The sequence below is a fragment of the Eubalaena glacialis genome, chromosome 15 (genome assembly GCF_028564815.1).
Source record: "Eubalaena glacialis isolate mEubGla1 chromosome 15, mEubGla1.1.hap2.+ XY, whole genome shotgun sequence".
Lineage (NCBI taxonomy): Eukaryota > Metazoa > Chordata > Mammalia > Artiodactyla > Balaenidae > Eubalaena > Eubalaena glacialis.
This window is the reverse complement of record NC_083730.1, coordinates 23,329,984-23,351,336: the sequence shown is the minus strand read 5'-3', so window position 1 is coordinate 23,351,336 and position 21,353 is coordinate 23,329,984. Positions and strand designations below refer to the sequence as shown.

The window sequence follows — 21,353 nt, the reverse complement described above, 5'->3', positions numbered from 1 at the left end:
ATTTATAATAGCCAAGGTATGGAAACAACCTAAGTGCCCATCAATGGATGAATGGATAAAGATGTGGTGCACGCACACACACACACACACACACACACACATACATACTCACACACAAGAATACTACTCAGCCATAAAAAAGATGGACTCTTGTCATTTGCTGCAACATGGTTGGAGCTTGAGGGTGTTATACTAAGTGAAAGAAGTCAGACAGAGAAAGACAAATACCATATGATTTCACTCAAATGTAGAATTTAAAAAACAGACCAAAAATTCTTAAAATAAATGAATAAACCAAACAAAAACAAACACAGAGATACAGAAAACAGCTTAGTGGTTAGCAGAGGGGAAGGAATTGGGGGAACAAAAATGGGTAAAGGGGGTCAACTGAATGGTGACAAATGGAAACTAAATTTTTGTTGGTGAGCACACTGTAGTTTATACAGAAGTAGAAATATAATGTTGTATACATGAAGCATGTAATACTATAAACCAATGTTACCTCAGTAATAAAGTGCTTGCATATGCCAGGTACTAGGCTAACCACTTTATGAACTATGTTCTATTAGAGCCAAAAACAACCTATTTTATGATGAAGAAGATGAGGAAAAAAGTCACAAAGGAGTTAAATAACTTAAGATTTGTAGTCTTCACGTAGACCCTATCCAGTACCACTACTTGGAATAACGAGTTGATAATTGTTGATGGAGTTATCGGGGAACTGTTCAGCTTGGATGACATGTGTGTTAGCCTCACATCTCTACTATGTAACTCATAATGGAAACATGTCATCTTTGGCATGCAATAGTTACACTTTCCACCTACTTTGTTTCTCTGGGAGAGATACTGTATTGACAACAAGAGATCCATAGTCTCTTTCCTGATATTTTTGGTAAAGAAGGCACATAGATAACCAAGTTTGAAATTTTAGTCTCTTGCAGGAAAACTTACAGGCCTTGAATCTGTGACCTGTATTCATTATGTAAACCAGCTAACTCATGTCAACTGGGTCTGTTTCTTTATGAAGGGATGAGAGAGTAGCTTTACATATACTTTAAAAAATTTTTATTTTCTATTGGTGTATAGTTGATTTGCAATGTTATGTTAGTTTTAGGTGTACAGCAAAGGGATTCAGTGATACATATACATATCTCTATTCTTTTTCAGATTCTTTTCCCATATAGGAACTTTACATATTTTGACTTGAACATTTCATTACTCATGTAGAAATAGTAGACAATTGTTGGATGTGTGAAAAGTATCGACTCTGAGTTAAAGAAGTAATTGGCTTTGAGATTGGGGCCTGAGCATTTGAGCAAAAGTAAGGGTTAACTGGTAGGTGTGTAAAGGTTTGGTAGGGACATGACTTGCACATGTCAATGGGCAGAGCTCCTGGAGAACCTGTGATCCACTGTGTCTAGTGCAAGAATTCTTAATAAGATGACACAGTTCTCTCTTAAGAAGAAAATGCCTCCATCTACGAGGGCAAGGTCTTTGCATTCCCTTGATTTCCACTTCTTTCCTTCAGGCTGGTCCCACCCTGAAAGAACTCTCCCAAATCCTGGGTGGCAGGGACCTCGTAGAATGATAGGGGACAGGGCTGAGTGTTGGAGGAAACCCTGGAGAAGGGAGTAGCTTCTAGGTCCATATCTGCTCTGTTAAGTTCTGTCACTAGGAAATATTACTTAAAACCTCCTTGGACCTTAATTTCCTCAACTGTCAAATGAGAAGACTGGACCAGATACTGTCTAGGACTAGGTTATGTGTTACAAGGGATAGACCCCATTCTTGAAACTGTCACAATGGATCTTGATAGTGACAGAGTCTTCGATTTGCTTTTTCTTTTTTTTTTTTTAACTCAAACTCGTTTTCTTGTTTAGAAATAAATTTATAAAGAAACAAATAAACAAACAAATAAATAAAAGGGTGCAATTGCTTGCTTTCTAACAAACTAGTTTTTGTGTGCTCTGGCAGGTGCTAACAGAGATTTCATACCCCTTAAGAACAAACCAGATCAGAAAGCGAGAAAAATCGGTATACTTAATTTTGAGAGAGGGAGCAAGTGAGAACCTAACAAAAGACTGAAAAATCTTGTGAAAGAGTCAAAGATGTGGCATATTCTTTTTTCTGTCTGAATTAATAATATTGAACATACATTCAGCTAGAAAAAAAGATAAAAAGGACCTTCCCTTTGCCTCTACTTGGTTAAAATATAAGAAAAATGTTACATTCTGTGTAAGACAGACTTTCAGATTCAGTGTGACAGTCATTTGAAATTCCAATCAGGCTGCTTAGATTCTGTTACTAAAAAAAAAAAAAAGAAGAAGAAGATTAAATCAGGAACTAAAATAAAGTGTCTAATAATTGCTTTGAGAAAAATATATTTGCTTCTATAGAGGAATGTGTCAGATAGAGCTTAGCAAACTTTCGTAGTCGGGGCAGCCCTGGCCAGTTAATGGGATCAAATGCTTGGCTGACTGATTATTTAGGTAGAAATCATCATTATGATAAAAAAAAAGAAGTGGATTCAAGCATTTCAAGTAAAAGGGCATCTGGAGGTGGCTAAGGGGGTAGATCGGGACAAGAGTGAGGCGAGGAGGGGGCCATACATCCCAGGTTAGAATAAACTGGGAAGACTAGTGAGTTTCTACAAGGAGCTGGTTTGGGAGCCTGATGTTCCCAAACAGTATCCAGGTTCTATGTTGCCTGTAGTCTCAGGTGGATTAAAACTCACTTTCTTCATCTGCAAGACAAAATAACCATTTCACCCAGATACTGCAACTCAGCTTCAGACAGACCCCAAAATTCTTAAAAATGCCTGTGCTCTTATATGAACATTGAAAACATCTTAGAAGATTAAGCGGTTGCTGAGATGTGAGAAACACAAGTCAAGGAACATTCCCTATATGTTCTTACTTTTTTTTTTTTTTAACATCTTTATTGGAGTATAATTTCTTTACCATGGTGTGTTAGTTTCTGCTTTATAACAAAGTGAATCGTGAGTTGATTTTTCTAATGTCAAAGTGGATTTTTGTCTGATCTCAGGTAACCTTCCTCATTTACTAAGTAGAGCCATTCTCTCTGTTTCTGTGATTACTGTGTCCCCTTACTGGGGAAAGGTAGCAGGACTAATAGCAGAAGTTTATTTTTTTTCACTTTGCCATTTAACCTTAGATTTCATGTTACTTTCATTCACATAAAATTAAACTTATGAATTTATTCATCATATCCTGTTTTTCAAATTGTTACGTTTATTTTTAAACTTTGTTCCTTTGATTTTCTCCCTCCAGTCTGCACATCAATATCAGTATCTCCTTCCTTTTCCAGTAACTCACAACACAATCTGCCGTGTCCTCTCATGTTTTCCCTCTACTCATCTAAGGAACCTATACTCACATATGTACATACTGGGTTTTTCCTTGAGTCTTTGTTTGGAATTAAATGATATAAGGAATGTTTTCCTACAGCTTTTTGTATTCTACTTCATCAACATCTCTCATCTGGTGGCTTTAATTTTTTAAAATGACTACCTAATATTCACTAGTGTGACAGTGTGAAACATTGTTCAGCCTCTTCTCTAGCAGTAGGCAAATAATTTATTTCCAGTTTCTGTCCGTTCCTAACAATTCTGCAGAAGGTTTCCAGGAAGAATTCGAAAGTGTTGGAGTAAAGACTATTACAATTTAACAGCTATTATTGGATTGTTTTCCAAAAGGGCCACAGCATTTTAAGTTCTACTACTAATTTAAGAACCCCCTTTCCCCATAACCCTACCAACATTAGGTACTGTAGTCCCTTTTAGTATGTATCAGCCTGATGTCAATAAAATGACAATCTATTATTTATTTTGCACTTACCTCAATTTTCATCAATATGAGAATCTTTTCACATATTTGTCCAATTCAGTTTTTTGTTCATAAATTTTCATTTATGTCATTTATCCATAATTTTTTTCCTCCTGAATAGTCTTTCTTGGTAATTTATAAGCGTTCTGGATATATTAAGGAAAATTTTCTTCTTACATCTGTTAAGTTTACCTCCACATAGATGATATTGAGTTTATTTGTGGTATCTTTCTACGTGCACCCTTCTTTAACTTTTAATTTTCCAAAAATGTTTTAAATTCTTAGCTTCTGAATTTTTAGTCCAAAGTTTCTCTGAACCCCACATTGTACAATAATAGACTTCCTGATTTATTTCCTTCAAGGTGTTTATTAAATACTTAGTTTTAAAATTTAAGCCTTAAATCCATATAAAATTTTTAATGTAAAATGGGGGCTCATTTTTGTTTTCTGGATAACCAGCTGTGCCAGATTATTTATGAAATAGTTGATCCTTTTCTCACTGACTTTTGAAGAACTTTCATACTGTTTTCCATAGTGGCTGCACCAGTTTACATTCCCACCAACAGGGCACAATGGTCCTTTTTTCTCTACATCTTTGCCAGCATTTGTTATTTCTTGTCATTTTGATAATAACTATGCTAACAGGTATGAGGTGATATCTCATTGTAGTTTTGATTTGCATTTCCCTGATGATTAGTGAGGCGGAGCCTCTTTTCATGTACCTGTTCGCCACCTGGTTGTCATCTTTGGAAAAATGTCAATGCAGATCTTCCACCCATTTCTTAATTGGATAGTTCCATTTTGTTTGTTTGTTTGCTATTGAGTTGTTGGGATTTTTTATATATTTGGGATATTAACCCCTTATCTGATATGATTTTCAAATATTTTCTCCCACTCAGTAGGTTACTTTTTCATTTTGTTGATGGTTTCCTTTGCTGTGCAGAACATTTTAATTTGATGGTAGTCCCACTTGTCCGCTTGTTTGTTTTTGTTGCCTTTGCTTTTGGTGGCAAAGTCTCCCCCTTCCACACCCCGCCAAAAAAAAATCGTCATTAAGACTCTTGTCAAGGAGCTTAACTCCTATGTTTTCTTCCAGGAGTCTTCTGGTTTCAGGTGTCTCATTCAAGTCTTTAATCCATTTTGAGTTAACTTTTGTGTATGGTATAAGATAAGGGTCCAGTTTGATTATTTTGCCTGTGTGTGTCCAGTTTTCTTAGCAGTTTTTGAAGAAAATTTTTTTCCCTGTTGTATATTCTTGTCTCTTTGGTCATAAATTATTGACCACATATGTGAGTTTATTTCTGGGTGCTCGATTCTGTTCCATTGTTCTATTTTCTGTTTATATATTTGTCCTGCATCTCTTCATCTTACAAAACTCTCCTTAGCATGATAAGGTTTTAATTTTTTTTTTACTAGCATCTCATGAATTTCTATCTATAAAATTATACAGATTTTCTTTTAATATTTATATGTTATTTAATTTTCTCACTTTATTGAATTTACTGAAACTGCCAAGTCAATTTTAAATAGTAGTAGTGATCATGGATTTCTGCTCTAGTCTTGATTTTTAATTGAAATATTTTTGTTACACATGCTTCTTGTGGTTTTTGATAAACAAACTTAATTAAATATGTCATTTATTTATAATCTTTTGTTCGGCATATCTGATGAATTTTGTGAAATGCTTTTTCAGAACCCGAAGGTATAATTATTTCTCTATTTTTATGTTTCGGATTATGCTAATATGTTTTCTGGTATTAAAGCACTGTTGCTTCCCTGGAGTAAATTCAGCTTCTTCATAGTGTACTGTGTTTCATGTATTGTCAGACTCTGTTTCATAAATTTGTACTTAGAATTTTCACTATATTCATGAATGAGATTGGTCCATAGTTTTCTTTTTTATACTATCTTTTTGACTTTTGGTAATAAAGTCATGCTGATTTCAAAACTGAATTAGAGACTCCTATCTTTTGCTTAGAACAGTTTTTTTTCTTAATTTTCTAAAGGTTAGACAGATATCTAATGACTCTCCTAATTCTTTCTATAATTATTGATATAATCTCACTTTTGATAGTTCTTAATAAATATTAATAGTTTATGTTTGACCAAGAAGCAATCCAGTTTCTCTAGGACCCCAAAATTTGCTGCCCCACAGTTGCAAATAGAATTCCTCTCCTATCTCCTCCGCTTTTTAAATTTTTTAAAATATTTATTTATTTATTTATTTATTTATTTGGCTGAATCGGGTCTTAGTTGCGGCACTAGGGATCTTTGCTGCTGAGTGCGGATCTTTTTAGTTGTGGCATGTGAACTCTTAGTTGCGGCATGCGGGATCTAGTTCCCTGACCAGGGATCAAGCCCAGGCCCCCTGCACTGGGAGTCTTAGGGACTTCCCTGGAGGTCCAGTGGCTATCTCTGCTTTAACTGCAGTCTCAGGTCCAGACATTTTTATTTTTGCTCTTTTTACACAATCAGGATTACAAATGGCTTTTTATAATGTATTAATCCTTCAAAGATCTAGGTTTGGATATCTCTATTTTTTCTATTACTTTTTTATTTCACATTTCAGAAATTTCAGCTTTTACTTTATTTCCCTCTTTCTGAAATCAATGTTCCCCTCTCTCCCCAAATTTCTTAAAATAAGTTCTTAGTTCTAGTTTTGTTTTCCTTCTTTAATTATGAAGTTTTTTTTAAGGCTATCCATTTTCTCCTAAATACTCTTTTCCTTGTATACTGTAAGTTTTGGTATAATATATTTTCTTTTAATTAATTGCTTTATAGATAAATTATAATTTCCATTTTAATTTTAGCCAGAACTATGTGAGTAGTTTAAAAAAATTTTTTTGAAGCAGCTAACATATTTTTGTCACAATTTTTTTCCTCTAATTTTATTGCCTTATCAGAGAATATGGCCTACAAATGTCTGCTGTAAGTTTTAAGGTTTTCTTTGCATTCAAATATTTAATTTTTTTATATATTATAAGAATATATAAAAAAGTATGTTCTCTGAAAGATTTAAGGTTCTTTTGTAGCACTTAATTCCACTGTATTTTTACTTTCATTTATATTTTTTAGCTTTGATCTAGTGGAATTGACTAATCTGGAGAGAGTTTTGTTTCCCAGTAGAATTTTACAGTTATCAAATTATTCCTGCTCTTTTAATACTTTTTGGTTTACGTATTTAACTAATACATTATTTGGTTTACACAGCTTAAGTTTAGGACCATTTGTGTCTTATTTTTTTAAAGTTGATTGTTTACTATTTAAATTGACGGTTTTTATCTTGTTCATTGTTTTTAATCTTTAGAAACAAGTTGTTTGCTATTAATTTTACCTCCTTTGCTTTCATATTGTTTGCACTGGACTGGTATCCCTTTGTTCGTTTCTTCATATCACACTTCTTTATCAGTTTATTGTATAGCTCTTTCCTCCAGATAGCCTATAGTCAGGATCTGCTTTTAATCCAATCTGACAGTTTGTCTTTCAATAGGACAATTGAGTATATTTTCGTTTAATGTTAGAACTTTTATGCTTGATTTTGCTTTTTATATCAAAGTTTTTCAACTTGGGCACTACTGATATTTTGGGCCAGATAATTCTTTGTTGTGAAGACTATCCTATGCATTGTAGACTGTTTACCAGTATCACATGGCTTCTACCCACTAGATGGCTTTCACGTCCCCCTCCAGTTGTGACAACCAAAAATAACTCCAGATGTTGCCAAATGTCCTGTGTGTGGGGAAAAATCCCCACGCTTCCCCAACCCCAATTAACATCTGCTTTATACATTTTAAAAACCACAGTTGTCTTATTCCAGGCCTAGAAGCTCCACACATAGGTTATTTGTTGAGGGCAACTTCATCTGGGTTACATGTACCTAGGGTGACCAGCCATCTCCTTTGTCTGGACTGAGCAGATTCCCCAGACATGGTACTTTCAGTGCTAAAATCAGGAAAGTCTTGGGAAAACCAGAGTGAGTTGGTCACCTTGGATGTACCTCTTCAGTCCTGTTCTTATACAGTATAGACTTGACCAATGAGAACAGCACAGTAAGGTCCATTCAGCCACTAACCCAGTTCTCATTTTTCACTGTTTCCCCAACTGATGCATCCTGGTCTAAGTACATTCTGAGCTCAGAGTTGTGAAATTGTATTAAAAATCCTTAGACATTTGTCTCTCATAGTCATACTAACATGCTTCTACACAGATATAAGGCCTATCCTGTACCCTTTTAGATATAATCATATCTGTATATTATATTATTTATTCTTTACTGTAGTTTTCTCTACTCTTAAGTTTTCCTCATTTTGAAAGCCCTTCTGGATCATTTGTTGTTTCATTAATATTCCTCCCACCATCCCCCAAGTATTTTCCTCAGGATACTTGGGTAAAATACTTTCTGAGTTCTTGTTTATCCTTGAATAACTTAATTTTACTCTGATAGGTGAATGGTAACTCTGCTAGGTATAGAATTCTTGAGTTCTTGTTCTTTTTTCCCTTGAGTTCTTTTTTTTCACGTGGTCTTCAAGCTTCTAGGATTGCATATGAACAGAATGATGCCGGTTTGATTCCTTTCGATTTGTGCTTTTTTTTTCCTCTGTTTTTGACCATACCACACAGCTTGCGGGATCTTAGTTCCCCGACCAGGGATTGAACCCGGGGCCACGGCGTGAAAGCGCTGAGTCCTAACCACTGGACCGCCAGGGAATTCCCTAAATTTGTGCTTATATGATTTTTCTCTTGTCCTTGGTTTATTTTTTAAAGATAATAAGCACACATTACTCTCTTGTGTCTATCTCCTTACTGCTGCTAACAGTTTGGATCTTGTGATGGTAGAGAGAGTGTCAGGGGAGGAAAAGAACTGCCTCTCACCTTCTTTATTTATTTTTAAATTAATTAATTAATTTATTTATTTTTGGCTGTGTTGGGTCTTCATTGCTGCGTGCAGGCTTTCGCTAGTTGTGGCGAGCGGGGGCTGCTGCTCTTCTTTGCGGTGCACGGACTTCTCATCGCAGTGGCCTCTCTTGTTGCGGAGCACAGGCTCTAGGTGCACGGGCTTCAGTAGTGGTGGCGCTCGGGCTCAGTAGTTGTGGCTCGCAGGCTCTAGAGTGCAGGCTCAGTAGTTGTGGCACACGGGTTTAAGTTGCTCCGCGGCATGTGGGATCTTCCCGGACCAGGGCTCAAACCCATGTTCCCTGCCTTGACAGGTGGATTCTTAACCACTGCGCCACCAGGGAAGTCCCTCACCTTCTTTAACTTAAGGGCAAGTATCTATTTTTCAATAAATATTTTGTTTGGTTTTAAGGAATTCTCTATTTGTTCATGAAAAAAAATCCATTTGGCATTTATCTGGGAGCTCTCATCCTCTGCTCTGCATTTTTACTGCCCTAGAGGCCCTCCCGGAGGAAATAGGCATGAGTGGGGTGTAGGAGAGGAGGAGGGCATCTTCCTGTCACCCAGATTCTGACGGTTATGAAGAGCGTGAGGAGCTCTGCTTGTGGTCTAGAACCTCTTGTGGGTCAGAATGCCATCTGGATCATGTTTTCAAGAGAACATGACAACTCAAAGAATTATTCAGGAAATTCACATTCTGGGACTGGTGTCTGGAAATTGTTGATGTATACACACGAAATGCAGGAAAGATCCCTCCTCTCTGAGCTGAGCTCTCTTGCTTTCTATCAAAGCAGTTTTTCAAAAAGCACATTTTATAACAATCCCATCTTCTGAAGAAACCAGAGGGAGTGGTAAGTAGATGAAACATCTGTGACCTCACAGCTGGAAATGGAAGGGAAACAAGTCCATTATAATGCTCTCAAAATGTTAGCAGCCATCAAGAATGCACAGAGAGATTTTACTCCATGCTCTGGGGACCCCTATTTTTGGATCAGTGGCTGTGAAAGTGAACTCATCCTGTAAAATTCCATTCCAATGTTACCTTCACCATGAAGTTCTTAGCAGGATATGGTTTCTTGCTGCTCCAAATACTGAGAACACATTAAGTCACTCATGACACTCACGCTGTCTTAGGTCTTGAGCTATTTTTGTTCACATCTTCTTTTTCCTTCTCGGGGGTAGTTGTTACAGGCAGGGGTTGTCTGATCCATGGCTGTATTCTCCTTAGTCTTTAGCCCAGTGTCTGAAGCATAATAGGTGTTTAATACTGGCAGAGAGGTGGATGGATAGATGACTAAAAGAAAGAAACTTGAATCTTCCTATTTGATTTTTTCCCCCTGGGATAAATTTCCTTCATCTATCTGGTTAATGTTAGTTTTAGGTCTATATTCCATTCTATTGCTATATGCCTTCCAGCCATCCATGGTTTTTCTTCTAATTTAGTTTGGAAACCCAGATCAGAAAGATCTTGCATTAAATAAGCCTCCAGCGTGTCAGTAAACATCAGGTAGCTATAAGGTATCTTTTAACCATTAATTTGCTTTCCAAAAGTTTTCCAATTTTTCTCTCTTCACTTCCTCTTACCCTTCCTATCCTTGCATTGTCTTTACTACCCTTGGCCATCCCCTCTTACCTACCTCCATATACAAATATACCATATACCAAAATACTCTGTTATTTTGTTTATGGACTAATACTGATATTGTGTTCCATTTCTGTGGTGAATTTCTTTAGGTTTTTTGTTGTTGTTAAGATTAAAGATACTCTTCCCCCAGTAAGGAAAACATCTTAATAGGATATGGATTTTTAACGTGGGTACAGAAGCTAGGAGAGAATTGGGATTTTATAAGATTCCACTATATCACAGGGCTTTGAATATGCATCTCTGAGTTACAACAGAAAACATTGACTGGAGTATTAATCTTTAACCCCTTCTTATTTTCAAACTGTTTCTAAAAATCCTTTATTTTGATCTACATTTAAAAACAAATAAAAAGTGTTTTGCAAGTTCTAATGATTTCCAAGAATATTCCCTTAGCTACAGGTCTTAGTTACTGAGCTAACATTATGATTGAATCTACATGTTGACAGGGTTTTCTCCATCAGTCTTCAGAAAAGATGACCAAATGCATAAGACTTGAGGGAATTATGAGTCTGTGTACAACAGGACTTCAGTTACTAGAAATTCTATATTCTCTGTTGGTTAGTAAAACTCTTCTTGGTTGAAAGGAAGAACAATCAGCTCAAACTAGGTTGCAGAAAGGAACCTGCTAGATTTTCTGTACCTAACCACAATGTTAAAAGGACAAATGTATAGTCATGCTTCAGTGCAACTGAATATAGGGTGGGTACCAACAGCTCTTCTTTCTTCTCTGCTTCTTCTGTATGTTGGCTTCATTGATGCAAATTACATTCTGCCACAGGGCTGGAATCCTGGCCACCAGCAGCTCTGAAGCCCTGTATCTCTCACCTTGCTTCTACAGAGAGACTGAAAGTCAATCTCAATCCAAATTTGAAAAGCATTGAGCAATACTGTAAATTGACTCATCTTGGACGAGGAATAAGGCCCAGAGCTATCAGTGGTCACCCCAGGACGCTGTCAGTAAATCTATGGTGATACCCAAATATTCAAACCCCATGTTTAACATAGGAGTGGGACTGTTCCCAGAAAATTGGAGCTGCTATTCGGTGTAGACTAAATATTAGTCTTTTTTTTTTTTTTTTAATGAAGGATAAGGGGCAGAATTTTGAGAAAAGAAACTTTATGAGGAAGCATTTGTAAGGGATGAAAATTACTTCCTGCTTCTTGGTAAGGAGGTCTCCTGAGGGTGAAAATTCTAGGAATGAGTAGCAAGTAATCTCATTTTTTTCCTGAAGTTTGATTCAACTATCTATCTTTCTTCCTTTAAACGCTCAAATTATAATCCCAGGTATAAAGTGTGTTCTCAGTAAACCCTTGTAAACTTGACTTAGAGCACTTAGCATCTGAACTCCACTGTACAACACATCATTACCCAAGGGGGGGCTTCAATATTCACAGGGCATGATTGTGGTTTCTCATGTCTGTCAAGTCATTCTGTATATAAGATTTGTGACAGGAGGAAATGGGAGGTAAGGATGAAGGGGATGTCCGGCTCAGAGTCTCCAAGACCTTAAATGTCCTGATTGAAAAGACGCCATGACTTGGTTAGGATGGGCCTGATCCTCCCTGTGTATTTAACCAGGTGCTTCTCTAAAGGTCTATAAAATTTGGTATTTCCCAGTTTTAAACTTGCATTTCAAGGTCCAAGAAAGCAAATTAGCATTTGCCAATACTCGATGATACTCGAGTATTTTGTGATACTCGATGTTTTTTGTTTTGGAACAAGGCCAAGAATGTGTCCATGTAAGATGTCCCAGTTTGTCACAATCCCTGGAAATCGTGTCAAGGGAACTGGCATTGGAGAAAAGTGGACTGTTCCATGGAAAGAAGCAACTCCTTCATTACATGTTAGACTATCATGCCCCCAAAGCTTGCAGATGTCTATTCACACAAAATATCTTTATTGCCCTGAATTGAATTAATCCTCGCGGGGAAACTGAGAATCCTATCCTACTGTTCTTTCTCCTAGCCTCTTGGCATCAGAAAGACCTTTATGTTCATCTAGTTCAGTGTTTCTCAAACTCTAATGTGCATCAGAATAATTTGAGGAGTTCGCTGAAAATGTAGATTCCTGGCGCCATCCCAGACATTCTCGTGCAAGAGATTGGTAACGGAGGGCAGCAAGGAATCTGTATGGTTTTGGACAATCAGTTCAAATAATCTGAGCCAGACAGCCTGCAACCACGCTGTGACAAATCTAAGTCTGGCTCCATCTTCCTCCCAAAGGGTTGCCTTTTCTGTCAGTGGACATGTATCCTCATCAGCTGAGTAACCACCTGGCAGGGGATTTATGGAGAGGATTCCAGCATAAGAAGTAAAGCTGAAACACAATGAACAGTTTCGAGTCCTAAAACCTACGTTTTGATCTTTTTTATAACATCAATGATTGATCGTTACCCACACTCTCTTGTAATATTTCTGGTGAGAGGATGCCCACTACATTACAAAATTGTCTTATTTTATTACTAGATGAATCTAGTTAATCATACTTGATTAAATGAAAGTCATCATCACACTGACCCCCGTTCTACTCTCTATGCTAACAGAGCACATCTCCTGCTTTGTCTGCAATGCAGCTTTTCAGGTATTTAAAGACATTCATCACATTCATCACACCCCGCTAAGGGTTTTCTATTCCAAGATGAACTCTGCTAATTGTTTTCATCATTCTACGACATGGTTTCCAGGTTTTGATCCCCCAGGTTAATCTTCCAGACTTGTTCTAATCATTCAAACATGCATGTAACTCAACACAGTGATCTAGATAGAGCTTAACTACTGGGGAAAACTAGGGTCTGGGTTTTGAGGAATGGGATGGTGGAGGAGGGAATGCGGACAGATTTCAGCCATTGCCATCTCAAACTGGGAGACCATACTTCTTTTTTTTTTTTTAACATCTTTATTGGAGTATAATTGCTTTACAATGTTGTGTTAGTTTCTGCTGTATAACAAAGTGAATCAGCTCTATGCATACGTATATCCCCATATCCCCTCCCTCTTGCGTCTCCCTCCCACCCTCCATATCCCACACCTCCAGGTGGTCACAAAGCACGAAGCTGATCTCCCTGTGCTATGCAGCTGCTTCCCACTAGCTATCTATTTTACATTTGGTAGTGTGTATGTGTCAGTGCTACTCTCTCACTTCGTCCCAGCTTCCCCTTCCCCCTCCCCATGTCCTCAAGTCCATTTTCTACATCTGCGTCTTTATTCCTGTTGGGAGGCCATACTTCTGACTCTCTAAAAAATGGCATTTGCCTTAAGGAAAAAAGTCAAAAAAATTTTTTTTGGCCCATATAGAGTCCCTGATAAACAAAACTCAGATTGTTTTTCTTTCTAGGAACTTCTGTCAAGCAGGTTTTCCTCCATCTGACTTGAGTACTTGTTTTTTCTGAATTTACATGAAGTCATGTAAATGAAAGAATGGATTTATTTTGGTCAGTAAGGCATTCTTTAGACCATTCATTCCATCCCCAACAACAATTTTCTTGGTGTGACCTAGGCATAGAATAACTGTGAGTCCATATAATATTTTGAAAATTTCTAATATGTAATATAGGACTCCTTTAAAGTTTATATTTTGCCCCCCACCTCCACTAATGGTAACTATGTGAGATGATGGATGTATTAACTTGATTGTGATGATTATTTCACAACATTATATATATATGTATATATATATATATAAAATCACATTGTACACATCAAATTTATAGAATTTATTTGTCAATTTTACCTCATTAAAGCTGGAAAAAAATCCAAAATTCTGAGGGCTGAGAGCTAGCTTGCTTTGAATGTGGTTTCAGATAAGCAGCCCCACAGACCAGCTGAATCATGCCGGCTACGTAAAGGTCTTTCTTCCCATGACAGAGTAAACCTGTTCAGAAGTGGGACCGGGAGTACCAGTCACTCTACAGAAACAGACATCAGACAAGACGATTAAATCCACACCAGCATGCAGAGGGCCCAACTTTTGACTGCTAAGGTACAACACATCTCATAGGCCACCTCATCGAAGAAAAAAAAAAAAAAAGAATTATTTTTGTTTTCAGAAAGATAAAATGGAATTGATCTTCTGGTATATGGAAATTCTTTTTCTTAATTTTCTAAATTTTTTGAATCCTGACAAGCTAGGGAACACCTTAGGTCCTTCTTCCTCCAATACCCAACTTTCCTAAGACTGATCATCACAGAGCTTTTTATATTTTTATTTTATGGTAGCTCAAACAAAACTTGTGTTTTCCTCCTCATCCCTAAGTCCCAAGGGCCTTGCTATGTATACAGTGTGGGGTGCAAATGCCATTTGATTAATGTGATTATTCCACGCAGTTGCAGATAAGTTGCAGTTAAATATGAGAATACAATTAATGTAAAAATTTATATGCATTTTCCTGTTTACCCTACTCAATATACTTGTTTCAAATTATGTCACGATTATTTTAATGTCTGTGTAACATATCTGGAGGTTATACCATGTTCCCCTATCTGTATCTCTATATACATTGTATATCATATATGTAGCTTATATATGTAACATAAAGCTTATATGTGTATATCTCTTTTTGTCTCTCTATCCTTTTCTCCCTCTCTCTCTCTCTCTCATGTATAGGTATGTATGCATAAAAATTTGGCTTATGTCAGTTATAACAGCTTTAGTTTAGTGAGATCACTGTTGTTAATTTCAGCTGTGCTTAGAGCGAGGTAATTCATTCTAAATTAAACATCTAAAAGTTGTGTAACAGATTGAGGCTCCTCTAAAATATGAGACAGAGTGACCAAATGTCTTTTCCTCAAACTTGCCATCCAGGTCCCTGAATATCTTTATCTAAGAGACTCACTCTCAAACCCCTATTTAGAATGCCATGTACCTCAAATATATATTTTTCTATTCTAAGAATACAACCATTAGGGCGTCAAGAATTCATTTTCAGTTTTGGGTTAATATTCATCTAAGTCTTTTGGCAGGGACAGGGCATTTTGACAATACGAATGCCTTTCTTAATTCCTCACAGCACCATTCTGAACTTTTTCTAATCAAAAAAGGAGAAAATAATTTATCTTTTCCATTAAATATTCAGTGGGCAAATACTAATCTGAAAGAAAATTGAAATTCTCTCTGTGGCACACTCAACAAATGACAGTTTAGATTATATTAGAAATACTGTAATTCTTTTCAGGTCAGTTAACTGAGTAAAAAATGGAAATCTAAAATGAAGCTAAAACATCGTATTAAGTATTACAGTGTATGCCTCCATCCCTCGGCAGGATGGTGGAAGGGCTGAAGGCTTTGGAGGCAGAACAGACTCAAGGGAAAATCCGGCCTCTGACACACACAGCTGAATGGCCTTAGATGACATTCTTTGTGAGTCAGTGTTTTTCACCTGAATCCATCAGGTCTCTGGACCCTCCACCAAGTGAAGGCTCTGATGAGACATTTGCAAGTCCAGATCTAAATCTAATGGGCCCTGGACCAGCATGATTTCCTCAGGGGTGGTAAACCTCCCCCACTGACGGAGAACCTCTGGATAGGATGCTCACTGGTGATGCTGGAGGCTCAGCCCCTCTGTGGTCCTTAATGGACTCCATTGCTCTGGACCGTGTTGGGGGCTGGAATACTTTCTCCAAAAAAGACTGAAATGATTCTCTGAGCAGTTGTCTGTTCTCAAATAATTCTTTTGTTTGTTTATCTATCCCAGTAAGACACCCTTTAGGGCTCTTTAGTATTTGAAAGAGGTGTTTATTCTGCTTTTTTTCTTATCTGCTGTTTGCTTGTAAGTGCCTGTGTTAGAGTGAAGTGCTGCCAGAGCACTGCTAATTGTTTTGCTTCAGGCTCATCTTTCTCCTGCTGCCCTGGTGGCCACATGATGGAGTCCTCTTACCCACAGTGACCCCTCCTTCCCATCACCTGGGTCTGCATACTGTGCTTGGGTTAATGGTGGCTTCTCCCTTTTGACTGGTACCTGCATGGGCCTGAAGCAGAACTGCAGCTTCACAGCTTCCTAGCTTCCTGTTGTAGGTGTGAGCTCAAGGGTCACTGGAATTAAAGTCAGTGAGGGAAGAATTCTTTCTTTTAGACCCTCCCATCCTTCTCTACAACCCCCTCCCTGAGGGACTCTGCTCTCATCCTTAGAAGCTTATTGGTGGTCCAAGGATCACTTCACTTTTTAGGGTCCCATTTAAGTCTCTCCTATCTAAAAAAGGATTCAGGCCCTTCTGTATCTTCCTTAAGGTCCCTAAGTGTGAAGTTAATCTAGAGTTTAGCAAACTGTGGCCTGGCAACCTAAAGCTTTATTGGAATACAGCTGAATCCATTCCTTTGCCCAATGTCTATGGCTGTTTTTGTTCTGCAGTAGTTGCTACAGAGACTGTATATGTCCCATGGAGCCAAAAATATTTACTCTCTGGCCCTTTAAGAAAAAGTTTCCTGATCCCTGAGCTAATGTAAAGGAAAAACATCTGAGATAAAATGGCAATGGTGATGATGACTAGTGGAACTGTTCACCACAGATAGCCCATTGTCACTTTAGTGGAACTCTTGCTGTTTAAACCCAAAGGAGTGATTCAGCCAAAGAACACAAATAATAAGTGGGGAGTGGTCGTGCTATTCATGGCCTCTTGTAATTGCTGGTAGGGAGTTGGCCACTTCTCTATGATATACATCAGGGTTCTCAAAGTGTGGTCTCCAGATCATCAGCTTCTCCTGGAATCCTGTTGGAAATGCAGAATCTCAGGCCCCACCCCAGACCAATAAATCAAACTCTGGGGGTGAGGCCAATAATGTGTGCTTTAATAAGTCCTCTAGGTGATTCTGAAGGATGCTAACTTTTGAGAACCACAGATGTATGTAAAAGGGTTTTGCAAACTTTAAGGAGTTAGATAAGTAAAACATTGCACATTCTGTTACATGTTGAACCAGACTTGATGATATAGAAAGAAGAATTCTTTCTATTCTTTCTATTGGGGTAGAATTCTTGTTCTTTTCTGGTATTGAAGTAGCTAAATAGTGATGTCCAACATGCCATAGTGGTGAACACTTAGAACAAGGTTCCTGGGGTCTAGATTGCATCTGGAGAGAGAAATAAATAGCTGAAGTTTATCACTGGGGAAATGGTTCAAGCAAGGAAGATTCCTCTGCATAAACTGTCCTGCATGATCTTTCAGGCTTTCTACTTGAGATTAATAGTAATCTGCAAATGTTCTTTGAGCAGTGGGTTCAGCTGTAGATATGATGATGATTCCCATTTTATAAAGAAATCATAAGATGGAAGTGAAGCTTAGACATTAATTTATCCAAGCAAACCCAGCCAGTCAAATGACAGAAGCAGGAAATGCCCCCGGACTCTCTGTTGACAGAGGTAGTGCTCTTCTATAACACATGCTTTTCCAGGATGGGACAAATGGAAGGTTCTTCAAGACCTTAGCAATGACACCTGTTAAAACTGCTTCTGCTGAACTGTCCTGCATTTGTCTAGCCGGGTCTGGACTTCGTGGATCTCTGACTGAATATGAGGTGATCAGAAAGCCAAGTGTTTAGCAATAAGGATGCGGGTCCTCCGGAGTACAATGCGTTCTAATAACCTCAGGCAGGGTGGGAAATGGGGGGGGGTGCCCTACTAGATTCTCTGTGCTGCGGTGACCCCCAAGCATGTGGTAACCTGGGGAAAATTACTTCATTGCATCATAGCTTGAATGAACTCATGTGGACCACAGATGCTCCGGGAACAAACCCATTTCACCCAGGGAGACTTCTGGGGAGGGTGAAGCTTGGCAAAACACTTTTTAAAAAGTCAGTATTCCTATTGATTTTCTAAAATAAATTGCTGAAATTATCCCTTGACATATTGTTCTTGAGGATATACAAATAGTCTACAATGATAGCACATAGCAAGTATGAATTTCAGAATAAAAATCGAAGAAGCATCTCAGTGAATTGTGAACTCCTAGAGGATTCTCCATATCCCAGTGCATGCCGCAGTGCCTTGAACACAGAAGGTGCTCAGAATATGTTCAGAGAATGGTAAATCTGTCAAGAGACATTAATTATTATAGTGATGCTAGAAAGAGATTCCTAAGCACAGGAATCTATTTTCATGACTATTTTTAACACACGAAAGGTCCTATACTATTATGATAGATGTTAATAAATGGGTATGCTACAGATGTTGACAGCATCTTAGTCTCTTGCCTATAAACCATCACCTTGTAAACAAGTCTTTTTTTCCCCTCTACTGCTTCACTGTGGCCAGGTCACAGTAACCTTAGAAATGCAGGTTGCTTTTGCCATTTGATGGGTATCTTCCCTTTGACAGTACTGTCTTCTGCCCATGCCCTCCAGCCCAGATGCCCTCATAGTGCAGCAGGGGGAAGACAGTGGCAGGGGTAGGGGGGGAGTTACATTGCGCCAGCCTCTAGCCTAGACCTGGCCGCCCCCAGTCTAGGACCAAAGCCAAGACATAAGAACACACTATATTCGGCTTTTCTTGATGCTGTGCTGCTGCTGTGGGTGAGAATGTGGAGGAGAATGATGAAGAGGCTTAAAGGAGAAAGAGAGATGCAATCTTAAGCTCTGCCGGACACAGAGAACTTTGGAAAGCGTCCAAGTCAGCTTGGTGTAGATTGGGTCACCACTGCTGCTAAAATAATTTCAGTGAAAATCCAGAGCTATAGAAAAGATATAAGTAAAAGTGAATCCAAATAAGGTATTGATCTTACTTCCCACTCACCTCTCTTCTGGTGATAAATCACCCTCATCTCAAATTGCAGCTCCCCTATGATGAGGCGAACTTTATTTCTTGACCACGAAGACTAACACAGTGGTCTCATCCCTTGTATGAAAGGGGCGGGCATTTCAGTGATTGAAATGGAGGAGCTGAGGGCAGGGCAGTGACGTCTTGCAGAGCCCCATGTGGTGGCAGTGGTGGGGGCCTCTGTGAGAACAGCTGCTCTTCCATGAGCAGTCATGGTCCCACAATAGACGTGACCACATGGGGCAGGGCTAAAGGGCTGGGGCAGGTGCTTGAGCCCCAAGGGGAAGACACTGTTGGTTGCCTACCAACCACCGTCTGACCTGTCTCCCTTGTCCTCAAAGTCTTGTCTGGACCAGATAACAATGCACTCAGCAAACAGTGGCCCCCCTGGGCTATAGCTGATGCACTACGATTGATTTAAGCTAATTGTGGTTACCTTGTTTTCCTCTTCCTGTGATTGATTTAGCTGCAAGCACATGACATTATTCTGGCCATAGAGACCTAAGGTGAAATTCATTGGAGGCTCCTGGGAAAGATTTTCCTACCTAGTTTTATCTTTTTGAGGAAGGGGATTATCAATGCAGGAGAAGAGGTTTTCTCTCTCAGAATCTGTTGTATGAGAAGGTGATACCTGGGTCTGAGACTGTCATTTTGTGACTGTATTAGTTTCCTATAGCTGCTGTAACAACTTACCACAAACTTGGAGGCTTAAAGCAACAGAAATTGATTCTCTCACAGTTAAGGAGACCAGAAGTCCAAAATCAGTATCACTGGACTAAAGTCAAGCCCCTGGAGGCTCCAGGGGAGAATTCTTGCCTCTTCCAGGTTCTGGTGGCCGTCAGCATTCCCGAGCTAATGGCTGTATCACTCCAAGTTCCACGGTCGTTATCTGAAAATCTTTCTCTGCTCCGTCTTCACATCTTCTTCTCTTCTATGTGTTGTCAAATCTCCCTTTTCCTCCCTCTTATAAGGATACATGTGAGTCCATATAGGGTCCACCTGGATAGTCCAGGATAATCTCCCCATGTCAAGATAGTTAACTGAGTCATATCTATAAAGACCATCTTGTACTATATAGAGTAATAGTCCCAGGTTTCAAGGATTAGGATGTGAATTTTTGAGGGGAGGGGGCATTTTTCAGTTTGCTGCAGTGACTATGAGGATAGAGAAAAAAAAAAAAATCACTTAGAAGCCTCTCTGGAAACCTAATGCCGCTGAGTTTTTGAATTAAGCAGCCTTGGATATAGCTACCACTGGACTTCAGGGGCCACACGGTTGAGGAACCATCCAACATCAAAGATGACCCCAAGGGTCTTGGGGACATCCAGGTTATCTGTACAGGCCTGGGCATCATCCAGGGGCAGGTGCACACCTCAGTGAGCTCAGCCTCCTCTGCCAGGCACCCCACCCTATCCCCCCATGCTGCCATCCTGGGCATGTGTCACCTCTGCGGCAAACGTATTCTGGCTGGAGCAGTCAGTCCCACGCCAGACTTGGATGTGGCTACCCGGTTGCTGATCAGATCAAAGGGGGCCAGGTGGTAGCCGTGCTCCTCCCAAGCCTCCATGATGGGCCCTTTTCTCCAGCGAGAGCCCGGGCTGGTCCACGAGCCTCACAGCTTGGATGTCACCTGGGCCGGGCAATGCCGTCCGCAGCTCCGGAGCCTGTCAGAGTCCTCGCCTGCTTAACAGCTGGCCAGACCCGCTTTACCAATACCACGCTCCTCTGAGGAGAGTTGGACACGAGAGTGGTCATACTGTCATGTTTTGATGAGGTCCCATAGCCTCAGGGTGTCACTTGGGCCGCAATGCGATGTGAGCAGCCACAGGTAGGGGCCTGGGGCGGACATGGGCAGGGTCTGCCCTGGACTCCAGCCACTTGCAGCCTTCTTTTTATATACAATAATCTACTCTCATTTTTAAAACCATGGTTTATGAGATATCTTGCTACTTGAACTTGAAAATACTTGGCTTGGGGGAAAAAAAAACATTTGAGATAACTTCTTGGCAATTTCTTAAAATATCCAGGGGAGAGCAAGGAGAGGAAGTTACATTTTTGAAGCTGGTTGATTTTTTTAGCATATAAACTGTTAAGAGTTGAGCAGAGTTTCTCAAAGCTGGAACTGTTGATATCTTTAACCAGATGATTCTTTGTTGTGAGGGGCCATCCTGTGTGTTGTAAGATGTTTAGCAGCATCCCTGGCCAGTAGCATCTCTTTCCCCAGTTGGG

General features: G+C 39.1%; 1 pseudogene; it reads right to left on the bottom strand.

Moving 5' to 3' along the window:
* Positions 1 to 20,371: 20,371 nt before the first annotated feature.
* LOC133075110 (uridine diphosphate glucose pyrophosphatase NUDT14-like) lies at positions 20,372 to 20,973 on the bottom strand (annotated as a pseudogene).
* Positions 20,974 to 21,353: the final 380 nt, after the last annotated feature.